Source organism: Mus musculus, chromosome 14 (assembly GCF_000001635.26).
Source record: "Mus musculus strain C57BL/6J chromosome 14, GRCm38.p6 C57BL/6J".
In the NCBI taxonomy this organism is placed as follows: Eukaryota; Metazoa; Chordata; class Mammalia; order Rodentia; family Muridae; genus Mus; species Mus musculus.
In genome coordinates, this window is record NC_000080.6 from 28,776,870 (window position 1) to 28,801,508 (window position 24,639).

General features: G+C 42.4%; 1 long non-coding RNA gene across 1 annotated transcript; it reads right to left on the minus strand.

Moving 5' to 3' along the window:
* Positions 1-504: 504 nt before the first annotated feature.
* Positions 505-21,546, minus strand: Gm35217. Its single transcript, XR_383318.1, has 4 exons — positions 21,370-21,546; positions 18,563-18,657; positions 1,008-1,199; positions 505-689 (listed from the first exon to the last, which is right to left on the minus strand). It is a non-coding gene; the product is annotated as a predicted gene, 35217 (long non-coding RNA).
* Positions 21,547-24,639: the final 3,093 nt, after the last annotated feature.

The following is a 24,639-nucleotide window of genomic DNA, read 5'->3' on the forward strand; positions in this document are numbered from 1 at the left end:
CCACATTACGGACTATTGGCTTGCCAAAATTCATTTTTTGGGGGAGGGAGTGGGGGGAAATATTTAAGTTATAACACACGGGTGTAAGAGGGGAAAAAAGCAACTGAAACAACAAAATTTGGTTTAAAACAATTTACCTTGAGGCTTAGACACTGTGTGCCAGAAATGCTGACAAGCCTTTGTACCAACACCAAGGGGCATACACAGTTTAATATCTGCTTGATATCAAAAATCAGGGACAATTTAATGCTTGCATTAATTTGAAAGACTTTTGTGCAGTAGGTAGAAAGTTATCCATTCCCGTTCCTAATCTCTATCAGCCACCCTGTCCCCAGCTCCATGAGAAAGTGACTGACGGGGTTGCAAAATCCCAAACCTGCTGGGGGGCCTTGCAGAGGCTTTTATCGACCTCCCAGTAGCCCCCATCCTGGTTAGACATAGGAATTTGGTTTGCACGTTGCCTTGGAGCCGTCAACAGAGGTTTAGCATAGAAAAGCAAATAGCTGGTGTAAAAATAAACCTTTTATTTAAGAAAAAAACTTTATAAGGCCCCTTTATTTAGAGGGAGACTCACTCAAATAAATACGCCGTTAACAAACTTATATAATGAATAATAATATATACTGTAGCAAGTGATGAGATGGGATCCCACAAAGCAAGTGCTGAAATCCGATGATGGATTATCAAACCTATAGGATAAATAAACTCTGTCAATTAATAGCTTGTCTTAGGGATGCGTTTCTGTAGAAATACCCCACAAGGAAAAGTCCCAATCGCAGGAGTCCAGAGAGAGTAAATTCTGAATCGAGCAGAGCCAGGTTTCAACACAGTACTCTTTCCTGGGTAGGACTCAGCTTGGGGGTCACGGCATGATGAGTCCAGCTTACTGACAGAGAAATGTGCTTTCTCCATCCAAGCTAATGAATTATCCAGCCATTTGGGACCCACATGTCTAAGTATCAGAAGCAGCTATTTATAATTTATTTAAAAGGGAATTGAGAACCAACCTGGTTTTCTTGAATGTGCTTCTTGCCAACAAAGCCCTGAAAGCACCCATTCAGAGACGTGGTGCTCTCACGTGGTGTGCACGCCCATTCTTCTCCGAAGTCGATACGGCTAACCCAGTCAGAAGCTGCATATTGACTTTGGAAAGGAGTTGACTCCGTGCTTGTGACCAGCTGCCCTCTGATGTTGGAGCACTAGAGTTAGGAGAGAATAGCAACCAGTGGGAATTCCCAGATGGCCAACCGCATGCTGGCAACTTTTCCAGCATGTTGTTTTGCAGGGTCCTCATTTTGAAGCAATGGAAAAGTTGTCAGCCCAGGGTTCTGTGAATGCCGCTTTCTGAGTCTGTCTTTCCCTTGACCTTGAAAATGGGAAGCTCTCGCTGTTGCAAACGTGTGGATTAGAGCTGCATTATGGATATTTGGGAGACTAAACCTTGATACATGTTAGTCCATTGATCCACCCACCCATACTCATCCAGATTGGGTACCATCTGGTTAGACACTTCTTATAAAAACAACAACAAAAATACAACAACAAAACCCAACTTAGTTCTGCTGCCTACAAAGCTGCTGTGTGAAGGCATCTATTCTGTTTTTGATGCTTTTGCTGAAACAAGAAAGGACTCCCCTGGTCAGGCCTAGCCGATTCCCATTAACAAGCATCTCCTCTGAGGTATGAGAAGCCAGCTTGGCCTGCCTGCCTGCCTGCCTTGTTGGGTTCCCACACTTGGGCATTCTCCTCTCATTCGAAGTACCTCTGGGCCAGGTACTAGGTATCTAAAGGGTGAATGACTGCTACTTCCCAGAGCCTACTGAAATGAGGGATGCCAGCCCCTCCCAAACCTGCTGACCCTGATTATTCTGTTTCATATCTTCCTTCCAAAGAGAAAAAAAAAACAAAAAACAAAAAACAATAAAAGTTCCTGCCCACATTGTCCTCTCAGTCTGTCTGCCTCCTGACTGATTGGTACTCTTCCATGTGGCCTCAGATGGCTTAGCATGGCCCTTCCTCTGGCAAAAAGCTACCACTTCTTTGCAATGACACTTCACTCCTGATATGCCAGTCTCGCCATCTTAACAATATCAAAACCTACATTTAAGACTAGGTAGAGTATGGGGCTGCCAAGATGGTTCAGTGGGTAAAGGCACCTGCCCCCAAGCCTGATGACATGGGTTTGATCCCTGGAACCTACACAGCAGAAGGAGACAATCAACCCACACAAGCCGTCCTCTGACCACACGGACCATGACACACATACATGCATGTGCCACATACAAAATAATGCAAGAAATAAGTGTTGCTTGTTTAAATAAGGGGAATAAATATACATTTCTTCCCAATCTGAAAGCCTCTGAATAGAATGAAATTAGCCTTGTGATTGGAAATTGGAGATCCATGCTGGCCGTTAAATAACTAACAAAGTAGCCTAACCAAATCTTTCAGTCTTGCTAATTTTAACTTGGATCACCTGGACATTCTCCATCTCTTGATTCTGGGAAAAGTCACACAGATTACTGTATATGAGACACCTCATTGTGTGCCAGAAAAAGGGTTGGATTCATTCTTTTCCTTTAAGCATCTCGCCGTTCCTCACTTGAGTTTTATTTTTCAATTTTTTATTAGATATTTTCTTCATTTCCATTTCAAATGCTATCCCGAAAGTACCCTATACCCTCCCCCCTGCTTTGCTCCCCTACCCACAAACTCCCACTTCTTGGCATTCCCCTATATTGAGACATATAAAGTTTGCAAGACCAAAGGGCATCTCTTCCTAATGATGGCCGACTAGGCCATCTTCTGCTACATATGCAGCTAGAGACACGAGCTCTGGGGGTAATGGTTGGTTTATATTGTTGTTCCACCTATAGGGTTGCAGACTCCTTCAGCTCCTTGGGTACTTTCTCTAGCTCCTTCATTGGGGACCCTGTGTTCCATCCAATAGCTGACTGTGAGCATCCACTTCTGTATTTGCCAGGCACTGCCACTCTTTCAGCGTACAATCCTGAGCCAGCAGAGACAACAGGGAAGGCCATTTCTAAGCTGTCTGAGTACTAAGGTAAAGGGTCATTATAGGGGACAAAGTAAGTAAGGTTAGATTTTGGGGGTGATTACTACTCAATAGCTACATGGTAAAATAGATTGAAGCCTTTACTTAATGGGTGATTTGAAGGTGAATTTAGTTGCTTGCCCAATGCAAAGGGGCAAGGAGAGGGGAAAGGCATGGCAGGTTCCTCAGATGACTCATGTTTGGTCCTGGTGTCAGACAGTCAATCTGGAGCCGCCATCTTGAAGTTGGCAAAAGGCTATGTCTAAGATCAATCCTCTTTTGGAGAACAAGATTTGTTTGTTTGTTTGTTTGTTTGTTTTCTAACCAATTATTATTTATTTATATTCCCATCATTGCCCCCTGCCCAGTTCCTCATTCCATTCCTCTTCTCCTTTGCCTCTGAGAGGGTGCTCCCGGACCACTAGGCCTCCCTGTTCCCTGGACCCTTAATCTCTCAAAAATTAAGTGCATCTTCTCCCACTAAGGCCTGACCAGGCAGACTTCCGCTGTATTTGTGCCAGGGGCCTCAGACTGGCCCATGTATGCTCCTGGTTGGTGGCTCGGTCTCTGGAAGCTCCCTGGAGTCTGGGTAAATTGAGACTGCTGGTCTTCCTATGGGGTCACCCTCCCATTCAGTTTCTTCAATCCTTCCCCTTATTCAGCCATAGGGGTAAGAATGAGTTATTCTGTCTTAACCAGGCTACACTTGCCCTAGGCATGGCAAACCTCTCACCTAAATCTCAAGCAAGAAATAAGGTTTGGTTTTTTTTTTTTGAAAGAACTTCATAACAATTTTATCACTGTAAATGAGATTTTTTCCAAATATTACCAAAACCAATGAATTTATGAAATCACTCTACTGTAATATCAAAACAGATTATAAACCATCTTATATTTAATTAAAGTTCATGTGAGGCCGTCTTGAGCTATCAGACTTAAGAGTCTTGTCAATCCATCAGAGTCAATAGATGATTAGGGGTTCTTTATTGCCCAGTGCTTATTGGTTCTCCTCAAGGCACATTCTCCTAATCAATGCTTTGGATGTGTGATGGGGAACCAACTAGAGTTGGTTCCCATTCATATTAGAAGTATAACAAAAGCAAATAAATGATTGAATTTGTAAATTTGGGAGTTAGTCCTGCCTGTATTGAAATGTTAACTCTAGAATACATGTACCACATTAGCCATTGCTCAGCCTTGTCTCATTACAATAGAGTAGTGATAACAAGCTGACCCCATGGAGTGAAAGCCTTCATAGCATAGGAAGTGACTGACCCATATCTATAGAGTACCTACTACCAGCCAGGCAAGAGTACTACAGGTGGTAGTTATGACCTTGTTTTACAGAGGAAAAATTCTAAGACACAAAATAGAGACATGGGGACCTAGGATTTACCCAGGACAGCGAACTTGGAGATTATGCCTTTATTTTTTATATGGCCCCATTACATTGTATTTATTATGTGGTATACCAGGAATAATTCTTCAGAGACCAGTGTACATTTTTTCTTGCTATTGTATCTTTTATATAAAAAGTGTCAAGACTCCTCTCCTAGCTCAGTTGGCCCCAAGCTCACTACTTGCTCTTTCTGTGCCAGCTCATATCCCTGAAAACACATTTCTTCTATGGACAAATTCAGACTTTGGGAGTTAAGGGAAATGGTGTGGGGAGAGTCTAAAAGGCCAGGGTGGGACCAGACTGCCCAGATAAGAGGCAGAGACACTTGGAAGCAAGGCTTGAATGAGTAGTCAGCTAGTATTTATGTAGTGCTAGGCATGTTGGGGGAAAACAGAAAAATTATAAGACGCCATGCAGTCCGTGGCGGAGCTTCTGGTGAGAGTCCCTTGTGTAAGAATCAGGACTGGTGCCTGGTTCTGCCCAGCCGATGGAAGCCTGCCATGGTTTTTGAGACTGGCTGGCTAGCCTCTGTGTAGAGCCACAGGGAGTAGTGGGCAAGCCAAGGGTCTAGGAATGAATGAGTTGAGTCTGTGCCACGTACTACCAATGAGTCCCATTCCCTCTAAAGCTGAGTTTCCATAGCTGTGCAATGTGAACCGCATCAAGACTTGCCAAGCCCGAGCATACCTCAGCAGTTTATGGGAAGTGGAATAAGCCTAACAAATGTGGGTTCTTATTAAGAAGCATTGATTAAGGTAGAAAAAGGGTGGTGCGTTCTGAAAGCCCTAGGTACCCTGCCCAATTTCCTCTTGAGTGTCTTTTGCTGAAGCAGTTTCGCAATACAGGTATACTACTTGATGTATGTACCAAGGATATAGGCTATTATAATCACTTCTCATGAGCTTGGGAGTAAGAAAATATTAATAACCATGTATAACCCTTGAGAAGAAATAGGAGAAATGGGTAAAAGCTGGAAGGAAAGCCCAGGAACAGATTTTGTGGGAAACCAAACAGCACCTTTCTGTAGGCAGGTGATTCTGAAGGACATTCAACATGGTTCATGGAGGGGGGGGTGGCTAGATGGGAGAACAGCCAGCACAAATGCACCCTCTGTCTTTGCATACCCCCTTCTCACCTAAGACTGATCTCCAGAATGAACCCCAGTCTCAATGCAGGAAAGATAGAGGAGGGTCTTCCCAGGCCAAGACATGGTGTAGCATCACAAATAAGAGTTTGTGGTTGAAAGAGAGCTTTCCTGGACATTGGCTTTGTGATGAAAATGTTACTAAGTATGCCCAAGCCTGAGTTTCATCATCAACATAATGGGTAAGTTTTGTGCTGCAGGATTTGTGCACTTGCTTTGGAAGCTGGAGGAGACAATGCTCAGCCTGTTCAGAGAGGTGGGGTCTCTAGAAGCAGAATCTACATGTGAGGCCATTCACGCTAGCTTCAAAAGGGTGATCGCATGCAAAGCAGAGGGTTGAAGGTAAGCAAGGAGGCTAAACTTATAGACAGGGCATCTGGGTGAATACACACACACACACACACACACACACACAGAGAGAGAGAGAGAGAGAGAGAGAGAGAGAGAGAGAGAGAGAGAGAGAGAGAGGGGCCTGGAGACAATGGAGACAATTGGCTGAGGGAGGTAGCTATGTGAGGACTGTGTCTGGGGCATGGTACTCAAATTCCAAGGTCTTCCGGTCCTAGTCCACTTAGGTTCTCTAGGCTGCAGGAGGCTGAGGCCTCTGCACACAGAGAGCCAGACCCCTGAAATAGGTTAGTGCCACACACTTCTGAGGCTTTTGGGAAGAGCAAAGAAGTTGGATTTAGGATCTATAGGCATCTGTTTGCCCAATTCCATGGCCCCTTCCTTCCTGCATCTGGTATTAAATGTCACATTGAATGGCCTCTCCTCTGGAAACTAGCATCCCAGGTCCTGCCATAGGCCTTGGGCATTTTTTCACAGTGACTGAAAGATTCTCTCAGCATCCTGTGGACTGGAAGACAGGGGCAGAGGCTTACAGGGGGACCAGGCAAGCACTGGAGTGAGTGGAGTCTACTGGGTGAGGTGAGGTGAGGTGAGGTGAGGTGAGGTGAGGTGAGGTGAAGTGAGGTGAGAATCTCTGTGTAGACAGGCTGGGAGGAAGCATCAGAAGCTAATGTGAGAACGATCTAACATGCTTTAAAGGGAAAGTGAGGCAATTAGAAGCAGAGAGCCTTGGCTTTGAGAAACAAATGAGTCCATGGTCAAGGTGGCCACTGGCCTGAAAAAGCAAAGTACGTAAAAAGTGAAGGAAAACCCAGGATGGGGTCTTTTCTGTTTAAGGACTATAGGGGGAACACCAAACACCTGATCGACCTGGCTCTGAGTACAGCTTGGGAAAGGCAGCTTGCCTGGCATTCTGCTTTCCCAGAGCTGAACTAGCCTGCCATCATAGAGAGACAAGCCCTCTCTCCAGACTGGCCCACTGAGCAGGTGTTGAGAGACAAACACGTGGAAAGGCGATGTGGCTTGGGTCATTGCAGGAGGGAGCACAGCTTGGTCTGCTTGCAATTCCTCTGGTGGCTTTCATCAGTCTAAATATTCCCTAGATGGAGCACTCAAGACATCTTGCTGAAAGGACTGGAGACAAATTTTGGAACTTTCAGCTCCATTCTCACTCCCTGTCCTCATTACTCAAGACACAGGGAGGGATCCGACTTTCCTCTGCAAGCACCTGGGTTGTCTCCCTGACACAGTTTCTTTAGCAGGAATTAACATATTCCAGGAGCAGTGATTTGCCAACAAATGAAGGAAGTTGATGTTTAGTTATCTCAGCTCCCTCACTGCTTGGGTAGAACCATCTGGAAGGGCATCCTCTTCCCTGGCTCTTAAGTTGCTTGTTGGATAGAGGTACTGTAGCATTCTGAGTTTCTAGTATGTTCTATTTCCTGTTGGACAGTGTTGTGCTTTCACTTCTCCTCAGGTAGCTGGACGACTGCTCGGTAGCTTCGGATGTGGACAGTTGGAGCCAACACACGGCTCAGCTGTCAGAGCCTGAGGGGACTTTAATTATAGAAAGCACAGACATCATGGGAGATGTTTCTAAGCTTTGCAAACTGTAGGTTCCATCTGGAAAATCTCAGAAAGGTTGGCCATGTGGTGTGTTCCGTATGACATAACCCATGCTTAACACTTCTGCTCACGTTCCCAGACACTGAACAACTGCATTTCAGGACATTCTTATTCCAAAGTGTCTGGAGTCCTTCTGGAAAACCTTCTCAAAGCACTGGTGTTCAAGTCCAAATTCAGCATACAAACCTTCTCCTGGGCTTTTCCTCTTAAAACATCCATGTGGCCACAGGCTCTTTCGGTATCTGGAGGTTTCTTCACTCTTTTGCCTGCCCCCATAGTAAGGTGGTAATCACCACTTAAAAACATTAACATTTGTGCAGTAAAAAAGATTTATGAATATTAATTATTTTTATAGCAAGTCATAATGTGAGCTGAAGAACAAACAGAGTATGGATTCTTCACGGCACTGTACTGCAAATGAAAATGGGGCTCCGTGGTGTAGAAATTATTATTAGCTGGGGTTGCTGGTTTGAAAACTAATTTGTTTAGAGTGGGGCTTTGCTCTTAACCCACCCGACACCCTGAGTTCAAATTCGTGGAACATCTATTCTGAAAAGGGAAGACCATGAATTTTATAGATGTCATTTTGTTCCTAACCAGCAACATTAGCCAAAGAATTTTAAAAATATATTCTTAAAAAGCAAGTGGTCAATCACTGAGGTGACTAAGTCCTAAGAAGGATGAGCATTTCGACTCTGGTTGCAATGTGGGCAAAGTACTTGCTATGTAAGTGAGGAGGTGAGTTCAGGCCTCCAGAATCCATGTAAAGCCAGATATGGTACCATGGGTCTCCAATCTCAGAACTCCTGTGGGGTCTTCAGTAAGGAACAAGTAGAGACCCTGACTCAAGCAAAGTAGAAGGGCAAGAACTAATACCTGGAGATGTCCTCTGACCTCCATATGTACTCCTTGGTATTCTCTCTCTCTCTCTCTCTCTCTCTCTCTCTCTCTCTCACACACACACACACACACACACACACACACACACACACACACACATCAGCACTGCCACCACCAACGCTGAACACTCTTACTTCATCTTACCCAAAAGGCTGAGAGTGATGACCAGGTAATCACTACACTACAAGTCTTCTAGATTGCCTTTTGCTGCTATGACAAAAACAATGACCAAGAACAACTTAGGTCATAGTCCATCACTGAAGGAAGTCGGGGCAAGAACTCAAAGCAGGCGCACAAGACAGGAAGCATGAAGAAAAGCTACTTACTGGCTTAAGCTCTGCTAACTTTCTTACCCAGCCCAGGCCCACCTGTCTAGGGAGAGCACTTCCCACAGTGGACTGGATCCTCACACATCAGTTAGTGAAAACAATCCCTGACACACATAGCACTGGCCATTCTTCTATTGAGATTCTCTCTTTCCACATGGTTCTAGGTTGCATCAAGTTGACTGACAATAAAAACTAACCCAGAGTATCATCTTTTCCTTTTCTCTAAAGTTGTATTCTCAGATGTCATTGGAGTACTAAATGACCTCCATTCCATCTTTGCAGATAGCTGATAGCACAATCCCATTTCTGATCTATTCTCTCTTCTTGGCATCAGCTAGATACTTCTTAAAAGGAAGAGGCTGAACTCAGCCATGGTGTCAGAGGTTCAAGGCAAGCTTTACCTTTTTATGCTATGACTGGACAAGTTAATAAACCTCAGGGTCTTCACCTGTACAGAAGGTAACACTTGTATCTACCTGAAGGGTAGTAATGAAGGGTGAGTAATACATGAATCATTGTCACATTATCTGATACATTAACACTTGTGCTGGTATTCTATTATGTAGTGGACCCGTGTAAGTCTTCTCCAGTTTAATACCTTTGTGCTACAATTTTTGACAGATGATGTTTGATTTTGACATTTGAGCCATCAGGTTCTCTCTTTAATATTTTAACACTTGATCAAAAAACTTTATACATTCTATGGGATGATTTGAAGAGTGTTGGTTCTTCTTTGGAAGTCTGGTAGAATTTTGCAGTCTATGTGTCTGGTCCTGTGCCTTTTTTTTTAACATAATATTTGAATTGGTTACTTTGGAATTTTCACATAATGTACCCTGATCACACTCATTTCCAAGCACTCTCAGATCTGCCTTCTCACCCTTATTACTCCTCCTCCCCAAGAGAAAAGAGAAAAAAAGAAAAAGAAAAAAAATTAAACAAACAAGCAGACAAACAAAAGCAGAAATCCAATTTGTCTTGCTCACGTATTCACTGGGGGCCTGGTCAACACCCAGTGGTCAGCCCTTTGAAGAAAACTGGTTCTTTCCCTCCCACAGCCACACTAGAAGCTATCGGTTGTGGAGAGCTATACTTCAGCAGGTTTATCACAAAGTTTAAGAGTTCTCTTTAAAAGATTCCTGTCTAGACTGTTATTTTGAGTCAAGGATGTGGGTCAGGCTAGGGGTTGTCACAGAAGCCGTCTATGACTCTCTTTCTCAGCTGTGCCTCTGTAGTCATCAAAATAGTAGTCTCTATCACTGCAAAATAGTTTCTTAGCCCTTTGCAGTTAGCAAAAGAATGGATCATGGATTCCACATGGCTTCAGTCAACAACGTGAACCAAGGACATTCATCTACATGGCCTCTAGCATCACCAGATGCCATGGATCCCAGCATGGTCTCCAGTGGAAGAACAGATGACATCAACACAGTCCTCTGCCACAGCCTGAGCCACAGATACCATCATGACCCTTGGTGGCAGAGCCTGAACTTTTCTAACTGGGAAAAAAATTTAAATTCCTGCTATGGCTTTTGCCTTGTTGCTAGTTATAGATCTGTTTCAATTATCTATTTTACCTTTTTTAATTTTGGTGAGTCATTGCTTCCAGAAATTGGTCCATTTCTTTTGGACTTTTCTGCTGTTTCAAAGGAATGTCATTAATGACTTTTTGAATTTTATTAGATCCTTTGTTATCTGTCTCCATTTCATCTGCAGTTTTATTAACTTGGACTTCCATTCTATCTCTTTTGGCTAAATTGTCTAAGGATTTGTCAACTTTATCTTTTCAAAGAATTCATTTCATTGATTCTTTGCATTGGTTTTGTTGTTTCTATTCTTTACTTTCTGCTCTGATATCTTAATTATTTCTTCCTGTCTACTAGTTTGGAATTTGTTTTTGTTTTGTTTTGTTTTGTTTTCCTAAGGTCTTAAGGTATATCATTAATCTCCAAAATGGAGATAACTTAATATCTTACATAGGCATTTAGGGTTATAGACTTGCCTCTGAGGATGCACTTCATTGTATGTATACACCATAGACTTTGGTATGTTGTGTGGACAGCTGTCATTGTATGTCTGCCATAGACTTTGGTATGTTGTGCGTTCATTCAGTCTTAGGAAATGTTGGGTTTTTTTGTGATTTTTTTTTTTTATCTTTCAACAGTGTATTTCTGAGTTAGTGTGATTCCTGTGGTGTCTCTTACTATTGATACCAGACTATTCTATTACAGTTAAATAGACTATAAGGTATTACTTACATATACCTATATTTGTCTTGGCTTGCTTTGTGTCATGATTCTTTTGCTTTTTGTTCTTACCTGGATCATTTACAAAGAATGAAACTCTATTTCTCTCACCTTGTCTTTTTATTTGGCATCTCCAGAGGGAGAGTTCAGAATAGTAAGGAAGACATGGCAGTCTTGCTTTGGACCCACATTGGAAGACTAAAGAGAGTAGGTGGAGGTGGAAAAAGAAATAAGTGAGGAAAGGCAATAAACCCTCAAATCTCTTAACTCAGAACATACTTCTTTTAGCAGGACCCTATCTCCTAAAGGTACTGCTCACAGAACCACCACTGGGGGACCAAGTGTTCATGTGCATGAACCTATGGAGATAATCTCATTCAAACTACTGTATTTCTAATACAAATATACATGAATAGATATTGATTTTTAAAACTCAAATAACTAAGAAAGGAATGGACAACCTAATTTTAAAAATGGGCTAAATAGCTGAACAAAAATGTTCACATTTTTAGACTGTTGGTGGGATTACAAAAACTAGTACAGACACTATAGAAATCAGTGAGGAATTTTCTCAAATAGAACATGCATATACGCCAGGTATTCCATTCCTAAGCACATACACAAAGGATTCTATATCCTGCCACAGAGATACCTAAAGGTCTATGTTCATTGCTGCTCTATTAACAAGAGCCAAGAAATAGAAACAACTGTCCAATAACTGATGGATGAATAATGAAAATGTGGTGCATATACACAATGGAATTTTATTCAGCAGTAAAGAAAAATTAAATTATTAAATTTGCAAGAAAATAAATGTAACTAAAAATATTTTATTAAGTGAGGTAACCCCTCTGCACTACTCCTGCATGGGGTCCTAGCTTTGACTTTTTAAGTATGTGTGTTTATGTGGGTAGGGGCAAGGAAAGCAGAAATGGGCCCATGGGCAGTGGGGTTAATAGATCACTTATGACATGAAAATGAAAGGGAAATTAGTGGGAGGTTTATTAAGTGAGGTAACCCTCCTGCACTTCTCCTGTGTACTGGCTAGTTTTGTGTCAACCTGACACAGCTGGAGTTATCACAGAGAAAGGAGATTCAGTTGAGGAAATGCCTTCATGAGATCCAACTGTAAGACATTTTCTCAATTAGTGATCAAGGGGGAAAGGCCCTTTGTTGGGGGGACCATCTCTGGGCTGGTAGTCTTGGTTCTATAAGAGAGCAGGCTGAGCAAGCCAGGGGAAGAAAGCCAGTAAAGAACATCCCTCCATGGCTTCTGCATCAGCTCCTGCTCCCTGACCTGCTTGAGTTCCAGTCCTGACTTCTTTCAGTGATGAACAGCAATGTGGAAATGTAAGCTGAATAAACCCTTTTCTCCCCAACTTGCTTCTTGGTCATGATGTTTGTGCAGGAAAGAAACCCTGACTAAGACAAATTGGTACCAGCAGAGTCGGATATTCATGTGACAACCTGACCATGTTTTGGGGAGGACTGTGGAAGGACTTTAGAACTTTGGGCTAGAAGATCCATTCGGATCTCTCTGTTAAGAGCTCTGTCAGATGTTGTGTAGGAGCTTGGAAGATGATATTGAGAACAGTGCAGAAGATGGAGGCCTGGCTTGTGAAATTTCAGAGCGAAAATTAAAGACTCTTTTCAGGGCCATTGCTGTTTTGATTGTGAAGATTCTGTGGTTCTGGTTAGCTGGGGCTGAAGAATCAGCTGTGATTAACAAGATACCAGAACTACTAAAGCAAAACCTTTGAATTACTGGGACTATTGATGCTGGTTAGCTGGAGCTAAGAAATTAGCGGTGATTAAGAAGAGACCAGCATCACTGAGGTGACATCTTCTGGGAAGTATTTTCTGAGAGCACAAAGAGTCTGTGTTCCAGAGATAGCCAGGGTTCTACTTCGTGCTGCAGCAGGATTTGGTAATGTGTAAGAGTCACCCAGGTGGTACTAGTTTTGAAGGCATGAAGGGGTCACTCAGAGCAGGTGAGGCTCGGCACTGTGAGAGGCCATGGAAGGCCATTGGTGAAGGTGCAGTCTCAGTTACAATTGACGGCCCAGGACTGAAGGGGTTATGCAGTGTTTTGGAGATGCCAGTACCATGAGATGACCACCAAGAGCAGCAGCAGCAGTGGAGTACAGGCATAGCCTAGAGGACAACACATGTGCTACAAAGGGCATGGCTGGAGAAGTGACTCAAGCCTTTGGAGGAGCCCAGAAGATCGTGAGTTGGATCCCAGACATTGGATGGTTGGAGATTGATTTTAGCTTTTGATTGTGACTGTGCCCTGATATTTTTCCCTCTTGAAGGAAGTTTTTAGTGAAGCCCACAGTTAAGAGACTTTTAATTGTAAAGACTTTGGATTTTAAGAGAGATTAAAATTTTAAGAATTTGTAAATACTGTGGGACTCGTAAAGTTATTTAGATCTTGGGGATGAATTAGAAACTAAGGGTTGAGGCTTACTAGTGATGTGTTTGTGTGTCAAGTTGACAAGGGATCAATTGTACTGGCTAGTTTTGTGTCAACTTGACACAGTTGGAGTTATCACAGAGAAAGGAGATTCAGTTGAGGAAATGCCTTCATGAGATCCAACTGTAAGGCATTTTCTCAATTAGTGATCAAGGGGGAAAGGCCCCTTGTGGGTGGGACCATCTCTGGGCTGGTAGTCTTGGTACTATAAGAGAGCAGGCTGAGCAAGCCAGGGGAAGAAAGCCAGTAAAGAACATCCCTCCTTGGCTTCTGCATCAGCTCTTGCTCCCTTGCCTACTTGCCTTGTGGGACTGAGTAACTGCTAGATCCTTGGACTTCCATTCACAGCTACTACTGAACCATTGTTGGGAATTGGACTGCAGACTGTAAGTCATCAATAAATTCTTTTACTATATAGAGACTATCCATAAGTTCTGTGACTCTAGAGAACCCTAACTAATACATCCCGCATGGGGTCCTAGCTGTGACTTTTTAAGTATATTCCCCATAGTCCTACTTTTTCTAAGACTTCTGTCATGAAGAAGTCATGAGTTCTTCTCTGTCATGTTGAGTTCTGTCTTTTTCTGCATCTATTGAGATTCTCATGAGATTTTTGTCTTTAAGTCCATTTATGTAGCTTATTATTATTGAATAAGTATGTTGAACCATCCCTGTATCTCTGAAATAAAGTCAACTTGGTCACAGTGGACAATCTTTTTGATGGAGGCCTGTATTTTGTTTTCAATTATCTTATTGAGAATTATAAAATCTATGTTTTTCAGGGATATTGTCCTCTTATATTATTTTCATTTTTTTAAAACCTGGTTTTTCTCATAAAGAAATTTGGGAATGCTCTATCTTTTTCTATATTTTTTGGATAGATTAAAAAATATTGCTGTAAATCTTCTTTGAGAATCTGGTAGAATTCCTTGAAGCCATCTGAGTTTGGACTTCTATTTAAGCTGTGATGATTTTGATTACTGTTCAGTCTCATTCATTATGGGTTTGTCAAGGTTGTTAATTTGCTTCTTATTCAATTTTGGAGGTTTGAATGAATCTACAAGTTCACCCACTTCTGTAAGATTTTCCTACTTAGTAGAGTACAGGTTTTGATAGTATTCCTTTTGGTGTTAGTTCCATTTCTCTTAATTTGGGTGCCTTCTCTCTCTCTCTTTTCATTATTTATCTCTCAAAAATGAGCTACTTGTATTTTTGTTTTGTTTTGTTTTGTTTTCGAGACAGGATTTCTCTGTATAGCCCTGGCTGTCCTGGAACTCACTTTGTAGACCAGGCTGGCCTTGAACTCAGAAACCTGCCTGACTCTGCCTCCCGAGTGCTGAGATTAAAGGCATGTGCCACCACTGCCCAGACTATTTGTATTTTTTGCTTTGTTTTGTATTTTATTTTATTGATTTCAGTTCTGCTTTGTTTTTTTTTCTTCTTCTCTCTAGTACATTTAGTGCTTGTTTTTCCAAAATTTTGAATTCTATCAGTAAGTCGTTTATTTGTGTACTTTCTTAATATTTAATGTAGGCACTCAAGCTATAATTCACCCTCATATTAATGTTTTAATGTATCTCAGAAGTTTTGTTTTGCTGTGTTTCATTTTCATTTAGCTTCAGAATTTTTTCTTCTTTCTGGTTTTGCTTCATCTATTACTCAGTAATGAGTTGTTAAATCCCATGAGTTTGTGTACTTACTAAAGATTTGTTTGCTGTCAATGTTAAGTATTATTGGATTATGTTTAGATAGGACACAAGGGATTATTTCAATCTTTCTGAATTTGTTAAGATTGGTTCTAATGTCCCAGGGTGTGGTCTGTTTTAGAAAAGCTTCCATTTACCTTTGAGTAGAATAATTTTCTGTAGATATCTGTTAAGTCCACTTGAATCATGATGTCAGTTAATTCTGATTTCTCTGTTCCTTTCTTTGTCCACATGATTGGTATATTAGAGAAAAGTGGGACATTACAATCACATTTGATTGCTGGTCATACTTGATTGGCATGTGTTTTTATATCCCATCACTTTAAAGAAATGCCTATCTTCAAAAGTAATATATGTTTCTTGAAGGTAATAGATAGTTGGATGTTTTTCTTGGAACATTCAGCTGACTTGTGTCTTTTGATTGACGAATAGAAGGCATTAATATTTTCACTTATTATTTTAAAAGTGTGTATTAATTGCAGTCAGTGTACTGTTGAATTTTGGTGTTATTTGTATTCTCAATGATACCTTGTGTTTCAGTAATTATAGCTTCATTTTTCCTTTCTACCATTTTTTGACAGTGTTCATTCTTTTCAACCCAAAATATTGCTTCCTGTATTTTCTTAAGTTTGGTTTGTTGGTTATAAAAATGTTAAGGCTGTGTCTTAGTTAGGGTTTTACTGCTGTGAACAGACACCATGACCAAGGCAAGTCTTATAAAAACAACATTTAATTGTGGCTGGCTTACAGGTTCAGAGGTTCATTATCATCAAGGTGGGAGCATGGCAGTATCCAGGCAGGCATGGCGCAGGCAGAGCTGAGATTTCTACATCTTCATCCAAAGGCTGCTAGTGGAAGACTGACTTCCAGGCAACTAGGGTGAGGATCTTAAGCCCACACCCACAGTGACACACCTACTCCAACCAGGTCATGCCTATTCTAACAAGGCCATGCCTCTAAATGGTGCCATGCCCTGGCCCAAGAATATACAAACCATTACAGGCTGTTTATAATATGAAACGTTTCTTTTTCTCTTTCAAATATGGCAGAGAGTTTTCTCAGTCTAGATTGACTGTGGTCTTTTAGCACTTAGAATACATTTCTCAAGGCTCTTCTGGCTTTCAAAGTTTCCACAACCAGCTATGATTCTGTTGTGTTTTCTCTTATAAGTTAATATGTTCTGTCTCTAGTAGTTTTCAAAATTCTTTATTAGTTATGTATATACTTAGTGTTTTAAGTAGGATATGATATGTGGAATTTTCCTGGTGTTCTCTTTGGTGTTCAGTATGCTTCATGTATGTGTCTGGGTTTGTCTTAGTTTAGTTTAGGTAAGTTTTCTTCTGTGATCTTGTTGAAGACCTCCTCGGTCCCATTGGTCTGGGAATCCTCTCCCTCGTCTACTGCTATAATCCAGAAGTTCATTCCTTTCATGGTATTCTATGTCTTCTGTAAATTCTCCCCCTCCCCATGTTTAATTTTTCATTTTCTTTCTTATTCAACTTCTAGATCATTTACTTTATTTTCTATTCCTGGTATTCTATCTTCAGCTTGATTAATTCTACTTGAAAGCCTTTTTGCTTTAAGTTTTCTTGTTGAATCATTGAATATTTTCAATTCCATTTTAGTTCATTGTGAATCTTCTTCAATAATTGTCTTATTGGATTTCATTGTCTCCATCATTCCCACCATCCCTACCATCCCTATGTTTATGTTTTCTTGCGCATCATTTGTTTTTAGGGTTTTTTTTTAAGTCTTTGAACTGTTTGTGTATTCTTTAAAGCCTTAGAATTCTTTGATGGAGTTTATATATTTTTTCTTAAGCCTATGTCCTGTGTCATCAAGCTAATTCTCACTGGTGAACATTTCTATAAGACTGATGGATTTGTGGGGGATAAGAGGATACCTTGATCCTTTATAATGTTTTTATTCTTGGGATGAGACCTGGGAACATGGACTTGTTTTGTTTGTTCTTGTCCTGATAACCCAGATAATCTTGAAACAGAACACAGAATGTATAAGTCAGGTTGGGCTTTAATGTTGAATATGGCTCAGGTGGAATGAAGTCAGATAGACACAGGGTACTGGATTGGTGTGAAGGGTGTGAAGTCTGATCTAAGCCTGGAGGTTGGAGGTAGACCTCATGGGTGCAAAGGGTTTGTGGAGGTGAAGTATATATATATATATATACCTGAGTAGACCCCGATGAAGGGTGTGCAAGATCTGGCTGGACACAGAGGTTTGTTATAGCATGGTAGAAGACTATAATTTGTAGGAAAGTTATTATGGTCCTTATGAAAGCCTTGAGATTAGGGTTGACACAACCAGGCAGGTCTAGGCTAGGCTGAATGTGGGACCAAGACTGGATCTGGGGCCTTGGGAAGGGCGATAGAGGGAAGGGTCATGTAGCTGACCTGTTTAAATTACAGACTGCAACTTCCATCTCAGTACTAAAAAGTGCTATTTTATAATTAGTAATCAGGGAAGTTAGAGAGATGGCTCAGTGTTTAAGAGCATTGGCTGTTCTTCCAGACAACCAATTCAATTCCCAGCTCCCACGTGGCAGTTCCCAACTGGACTCTATAATTCTAGTTCCAGGAAATCTATTGCCTTCCTCTTGCCCCCACTGGCACCACACAGGCATAAAGTGCACAGACATATACAAGCAAAACACCCAAACACAGAACAATGATAATAAAATAAGATTAGCACCAGAATTCAGAAGTCAAATTCCAAAATAGAATGCAAATGGGCTTCCATATGTTAAAACTCAAAAATATATAGATATAAACCACTTAATATAGAAAATAATCTTTACTATTAAATAAACTGTCATGTATTCATTCTATGGAATATTACTCAGTAATGAAAAGAAATGAAATTTGACACAGACACTTAGGTGAATCTCTAGAGAAGTACAATGAGTTAAAAATGTCTAATTTCAGAAGGTTATATACTCAAGTTCTATTTATGTAACATTCTTGAGGTGAAAAAAATTATAGAAATGGAAAATCTATTAATGGTTGCTAAGGGTTGGAGATGTCCAGGGGACAGCAAAGAAGTGGGTGTGGCCAGGAAGGGACTATCTGAGGAATGCTCATGCTTATATGGGCATTCTACAGCTTAACGTATTATTATAAGTATCCTGATGTGAGTTGTGGAAGATATTGCCATCAGAAGGAAAGTAGGCAAAGAGCACTGTTTCTTTACAAAATGAAAATCTAAAAACTTTCCCAAGTCTTACATGGTGGTGCATATCCCCAAACCCTAACTACTTGGGAGCCTGGAGTAAAATTGAGAGTTGGAGGTCAATTTGGAAACACAGTGAGTACCTACCTCAAAAATAAGAAGATAAAAGTGAGTCAGAAGGTTCCATCCTGGGGGTGGGGGTGGTATAAGAACTGGCCACACGAAGCAGATGAGCTGAACATCTAAGAAAGAAACAGAGACCCAGGATTTCATAGACCACGGCCTTAGAAACAGGGGTGCATTTGTGTTCCTGGATACCAGTAAGAGAGGGATTCCAGTGGTCCAAAGGAAGAGGGGGTTTGATGCATACATTGGCTGTGGGTGACTAGGAAGTATCTGGCTTTTTTCAAATACTAAATATCAGTTGAACAGTTGGAGTGTGGGTGACTGGTATAACACTCTTAATGTGCTCCACATGATTCCTAGAGGTGAAGGGCCTTAAATTACAGGAGAATCTACAATTGTTTCCCAACATTTTATCTTAATAAATGTTTAATAAGAAGCAGCACAGTCATATTTTCATCTAAATACAACTTAAGGGACCCCCCTCCTTGATATACTAAACTAGTGTTACTAAATAATTTGCTGGAATTGAATTGATTGGCTAAGTAATCTGGTTTGGAGGATGGCAAGGTGATGCAGCAGGTAAGAATGCTTTGGGCATGAGGACCCAAGTTCAAATCCCCAGTAGCCACATAAATGTACTTGTAACCTCAGTGCTATGGGGGTGAAGGTAGGGATCTCTGGGGTTGCTGGATGCCAGCCTAGCTCCAGGTTCAGTGAGAGACCCTGCCATGAAAGAATAAGTTATTGAGTATACAACAGGACACTGGACATTCTTCATGGCCTCTACCTATGCATATGTATGTGCCCCTCCCCTAAACACTGTGTTCATCTGGATTTGCTGAGTTCTTCCCTTTCAGGAGAAGAACCTAGACATTCTTACCCATCGCCTTAGTGGTGGGTCTGCTCTCACTTCCTTGCTTGGCTGTTAAACCCTTTTTCTGAGCCATTTAGCACGGGGGCATTATTGGTGAGACCTCCTGGCTTCACCATGACTCAGTTTTACCCACGGAAGATAACTAAGGAGACCGTTACAAACCAGAGTTATCCATTTGCAGTGGTAACCCATACCATCTGTGGTGGAGATGAAATACAATAATAATAAGAGAATATTACCTTGATATGATTAGTCAAGGACTTGGACACTAACTATACAGATAGGATATGCAAAGAGAGCAATAACTCACTACACACCTTGCTGGTGAGACACTGATGTTGGCCCACGCCACTGGAGTGAAGCATCTTTAGCAATATTACCCAGAATGTCTGTCTCTGCAAAAGGAAGCCTACCTAAACATGCTATCCCGTCTCGTGCTCAGGCAGTCTGAGGTTAGTTTTGTCTCAGAGCCATGGACTTAATGCCATTCTCACTTCAAGCTCACTGTACTGGAAGTGTGAGACCCATTTACTGCAGAGTTCTGCTCCTTGCACAACTGGCTACCTGTGAGTCATTGGTTCAGGGCTCTGCCTTAACTTACCCAAACACATGACCCCTCTGCCCAGAAGGCAAATGGCTGTTGTACCTGATAGGAAGATTTTTCTCAAAGCCACAGTAGAACACTTAGAGTTATCTATTAATAAAAGTTAACTCTGTACATATAAAAAGGCATGGGTTATAATCTCAGCATTTGAGGGGCAGAGGCAGGAGGACCAGGAGTTCAAGACTATCCGTAGCTACATAGGGTGAGCTCCAGCCTAACCTGGGATACTTGAGAACTCGTCTCAGGCAAGCAAACAGATCAGAAAAAAAAAAAAAAAAAAAAAAAAAAAAAAAAAAAAAAAAAAAAAAAAAAGAAAAAAAGAAAAAAAGAAAAAAAGAAAAAGAAAAGAAAGAAAAGAAAAAGAAAACCTTTGAAAATACCATTCTAGAAACGTCAATATTAACATATTCCCTCTTATCAGCAGCTTTTTGTTTGTTAACTATCCAGGCTGATGTACTCCCTACCTACTGGTATGTTCAGCTGGATGATCCAAAGGCCTGAGCTCTCAAAATTAAAGCCAAGGCTATTTGGTAGGCATAGTATAAAATGCAATTAGGAGCTATTTTTATTATCCCCAGCTGATGAATTGAGCATGGTTATGTCCACACTTATTATTTTATTGTTTTAGTAACTACGCTATTAAATATCTGAAGGACAGGTATTGTTCCTGTTTTGGAGCTGGGATTAGCAAGAATCAGTGTAATTAAGCAGTTTGCACAATGTCTGCCAGTTGACCAAATAATGGTCGGTTTGTCTGTTCGCGAAGGCTGACTCTATTTCTTCATGAGCTGCACTTCAGATTTCCAATCTTGGGTTTAAGAATACAGAATCTTGCAGATGGCCCTTGTCCTGTAGAAAGAAGTGGAGAGCAACCTGGGAGCAGCAGTTTCTTAAAGCTGACTGTCCTCAGGGTCCACAGAGCCACCCCTGTGCACTCCATCTTCCAGGTAGATACATCCCTTCTCTCTGGGGTGAGCAATGACTGAGGGAGCTGCGAAGGCTCCAATAATTCCCTGCGATCCCTCCCAGAACCTGAGGTCCAGGGCATTGTCTCCTTGACAGAAGCTGATAAGGAACCTATTTCTCCCCAGATCTGACGCCTGAGATCACCCCTGGGCTCCGCAGCCTTTCCTTCCTCTGAGCTAGAAAACTGCTTTCTTTGATGGATAACAAGATTGCCAATTTCAGCGGCATCCGTTCCTATTTGTCTTATCTGATTATCCCCAGACCGGCTTGTTTTTAAAAGAGTTGCTCAGCAAATTGATTTCTTAATAATGATTTAGTAATAATTTGCCCTTCCTTCCCTTGAAAAGAATGTTATAATAACAGAAAAGAAGAGAGATCGGGCACCTGTTTAAGTTTCGTGCACTCTTACAAGGCAGGAGCGACGCAGACGAAGTTGGGTGATGGGTATGTATGTACCACCTCCATGGAAGTGGCACAATCCATTTAGTTTGAAATAAACGGTTACCATTCACGGTGAAACTTTCAAAGGGTTGTCCACTGATTGAAAAACATTATCCCCTGCTCTTGTTTCCAGTTGAACTCAGAGCTGATTGGCTTATTTAGGGGCAACGTGCCTTTGATATTTGAGACTGGCATTCACATTAACTTTAAACAGACATGCTGGGAGGAGGAAGTCGGCTGGTGATGTGCTAATTCTCTTTGTGACCCCCCCCCTCCCTGAGGAAATGTAAGAAACCTGCAACTTATTGTATGTTAAGAGCTGAAACTAGAGACAGCCACATCTGGTTTGCTGGTTGGTGCTCCTCCCTCTTAAAGAAAAAAAATAAAACAGCAACTTCAAATTCTTAGGCAAAATAGTTGATTATAATGGTTAATTTATCAGGGATAAAGGTTGGGGGCTAAAGTACCCCAAAGAGAAAGGTTTTCCAGGATGGGTTAAAAGCCTGAGTTAAAAAGTCAGTAAAGTAATTAAAAAAAAAAAATCATCGAATTTCTCAGCACCATTGTGTGCCAAGGTAAAGCTTTTAAAATGCGATCAAGTTTTTTCAGTTGGGAGGTTATAGGGCTCTAACTGTGGCAGAGCTGGCTGACTGCTACCAGTTTGGGCCCCCCCACCCCTAGGTCCTAAAAAAAGATGATGGAATGGATTGACTTGAAGCAGAAAATAATCCACTTAAATAAAGTAACAATATGATACTTGTCAGCCCTGTAGTCATTAGAATACCAGAACATGTTTTGTGACTCCATTGGCATGAAGACACATATATTACTTATGAACCGACTCAGTGATCAATGTTAAGAGTCAAATTCACTGTTTATACAGGAAGTAAGGTCAGATAAAAATATCCACAATGAGCAAACTCTCAAGCTTTTAAGTAAAGGTGAGTCTGCGGTGTGTTGAAGCCCACAGAACCCTTTGCAACACATCCCTGGGATTCTAGAGAACATAGGATGCTTGGGGACAGATGGCTTGAGCCATCAGGAGTGGGAGACCTAAGTCCCCAAGAGACAGTCTTGCCTCTTGGTTACCACATTCAGAAGTGCAAGGTGTGACCACACCTCTTTCCACCTCATTAGCATCTATCAAGCAGGGATAGTATCTTTCTGAGTTAGTGGCCATGATTGATTTTATATGGTCCACAGATGAATATTTACAATTTTTAGTTGATTGCTTTGCATTTCTGTTGATGTGTCATTGAACCCGGTGTGTGTTAGAACTGGCATGAAAACTCCATAATTCTACAGGATGACTGTAGAATTGAAAATAGAAGATCACCAATAACAACAATTGAGAAGACTTAGAATGGTTCATCAACATCTATGGAAGAAATAGCAGTTAGATATTCTCAGAATGTTCATCTCAGGGCAGCCTGAGATGAGACAGTGACTGAGCCAAGAGGAGTAGGATCTTGCCTAGCCCTGGGATGTTGTATAGACCAACATGTCTAGTATTCCCAGAGATAAGTGAATCACACTCCATGAAGTAGGGACGATGAAGAGACACAGAGCCCTTGGGGCAAGTGGCCTGGAACCAAATGCAGAGACCCAGCAGCCTGTGTGAGACTTTACTGTTTTCTGAACTGTTCTGCATGCTTGCTTTTTCTCTAGTGAGCATGCCTTGCCCTTATAGGGAAAAGGAGAAATAAAGCTAATTTTTATTCCTTTTTGTATCCATTTTTGAATTCTGTAAAGGGCAAGCCAAGGCAGTGGGGCACACTAGTAAGGTCATGGGCTACGGGATTAGGTAGGGTTGGCACAGTTTGGTCTTGGCTCTAGCATCTTCCAGGTAGTCTCCTTAGGTGAGGCAGATGTGGTCTCCATTTTCAGTGACCCTGGAGGTTTGGAAGCATGCTAGTGTCTTCAGAAAGAACTGTGGCACTTGCTGGTAGAAAACAAGTATTCTTCCCAACTTCTCTGCTTCTTTCCCCTACTTCTTTCTTCCCTTCCCTCCTCCCTGCTTCCAACTGCTCCCTTCTCCCTGCTTCCTCCCCTCCTCCATGCTTCTTCCCCTTCCCTTCTCCCTGCTTCCTCCCCTCCTCCATGTTTCTTCCCCTTCCCTTCTCCCTGCTTCCTCCCCTCCTCCATGCTTCTTCCCCTTCCCTTCTCCCTGCTTCCTCCCCTCCTCCATGTTTCTTCCCCTTCCCTTCTCCCTGCTTCCTCCCCTCCTCCATGTTTCTTCCCCTTCCCTTCTCCCTGCTTCCTCCCCTCCTCCATGCTTCTTCCCCTTCTCTCCTCCCTGCTTCCTCCCCTTCTCTCCTCCCTGCTTCTTCCCCTTCTCTCCTCCCTGCTTCCTCCCCTTCCCTTCTCCCTGCTTCCTCCCCTTCTCTCCTCCCTGCTTCTTCCCCTTCTCTCCTCCCTGCTTCTTCCCCTTCTCTCCTACCTGCTTCTTCCCCTTCTCTCCTCCCTGCTTCCTCCCCTTCTCTCCTCCCTGCTTCCTCCCCTTCTCTCCTCCCTGCTTCCTCCCCTTCTCTCCTCCCTGCTTCTTCCCCTTTTCTCCTCCCTGCTTCCTCCCCTTCTCTCCTCCCTGCTTCTTCCCCTCCTCCATGCTTCTTCCCTTTCCCTTATCCCTGCTTCCCCCCTCCTCCCTGCTTCTTCCCCTTTTCTCCTCCCTGCTTCCTCCCCTTCTCTCCTCCCTGCTTCCTCCCCTCCTCCATGCTTCTTCCCCTTCCCTCCTCCCTGCTTCCTCCCCTTCTCTCCTCCCTGCTTCCTCCCCTTCTCTCCTCCCTGCTTCCTCCCCTTCTCTCCTCCCTGCTTCCTCCCCTTCTCTCCTCCCTGCTTCCTCCCCTTCTCTCCTCCCTGCTTCCTCCCCTTCTCTCCTCCCTGCTTCCTCCCCTTCTCTCCTCCCTGCTTCCTCCCCTTCTCTCCTCCCTGCTTCCTCCCCTCCTCTCCTCCCTGCTTCCTCCCCTCCTCCCTGCTTCTTCCCCTTCCCTTCTCCCTGCTTCCTCCCCTTCTCTCCTCCCTGCTTCCTCCTCTTCTCTCCTCCCTGCTTCCTCCCCTCCTCCATGCTTCCTCCCCTTCTCTCCTCCCTGCTTCCTCCCCTTCTCTCCTCCCTGCTTCCTCCCCTTCTCTCCTCCCTGCTTCCTCCCCTTCTCTCCTCCCTGCTTCCTCCCCTTCCCTCCTCCCTGCTTCCTCCCCTTCCCTCCTCCCTGCTTC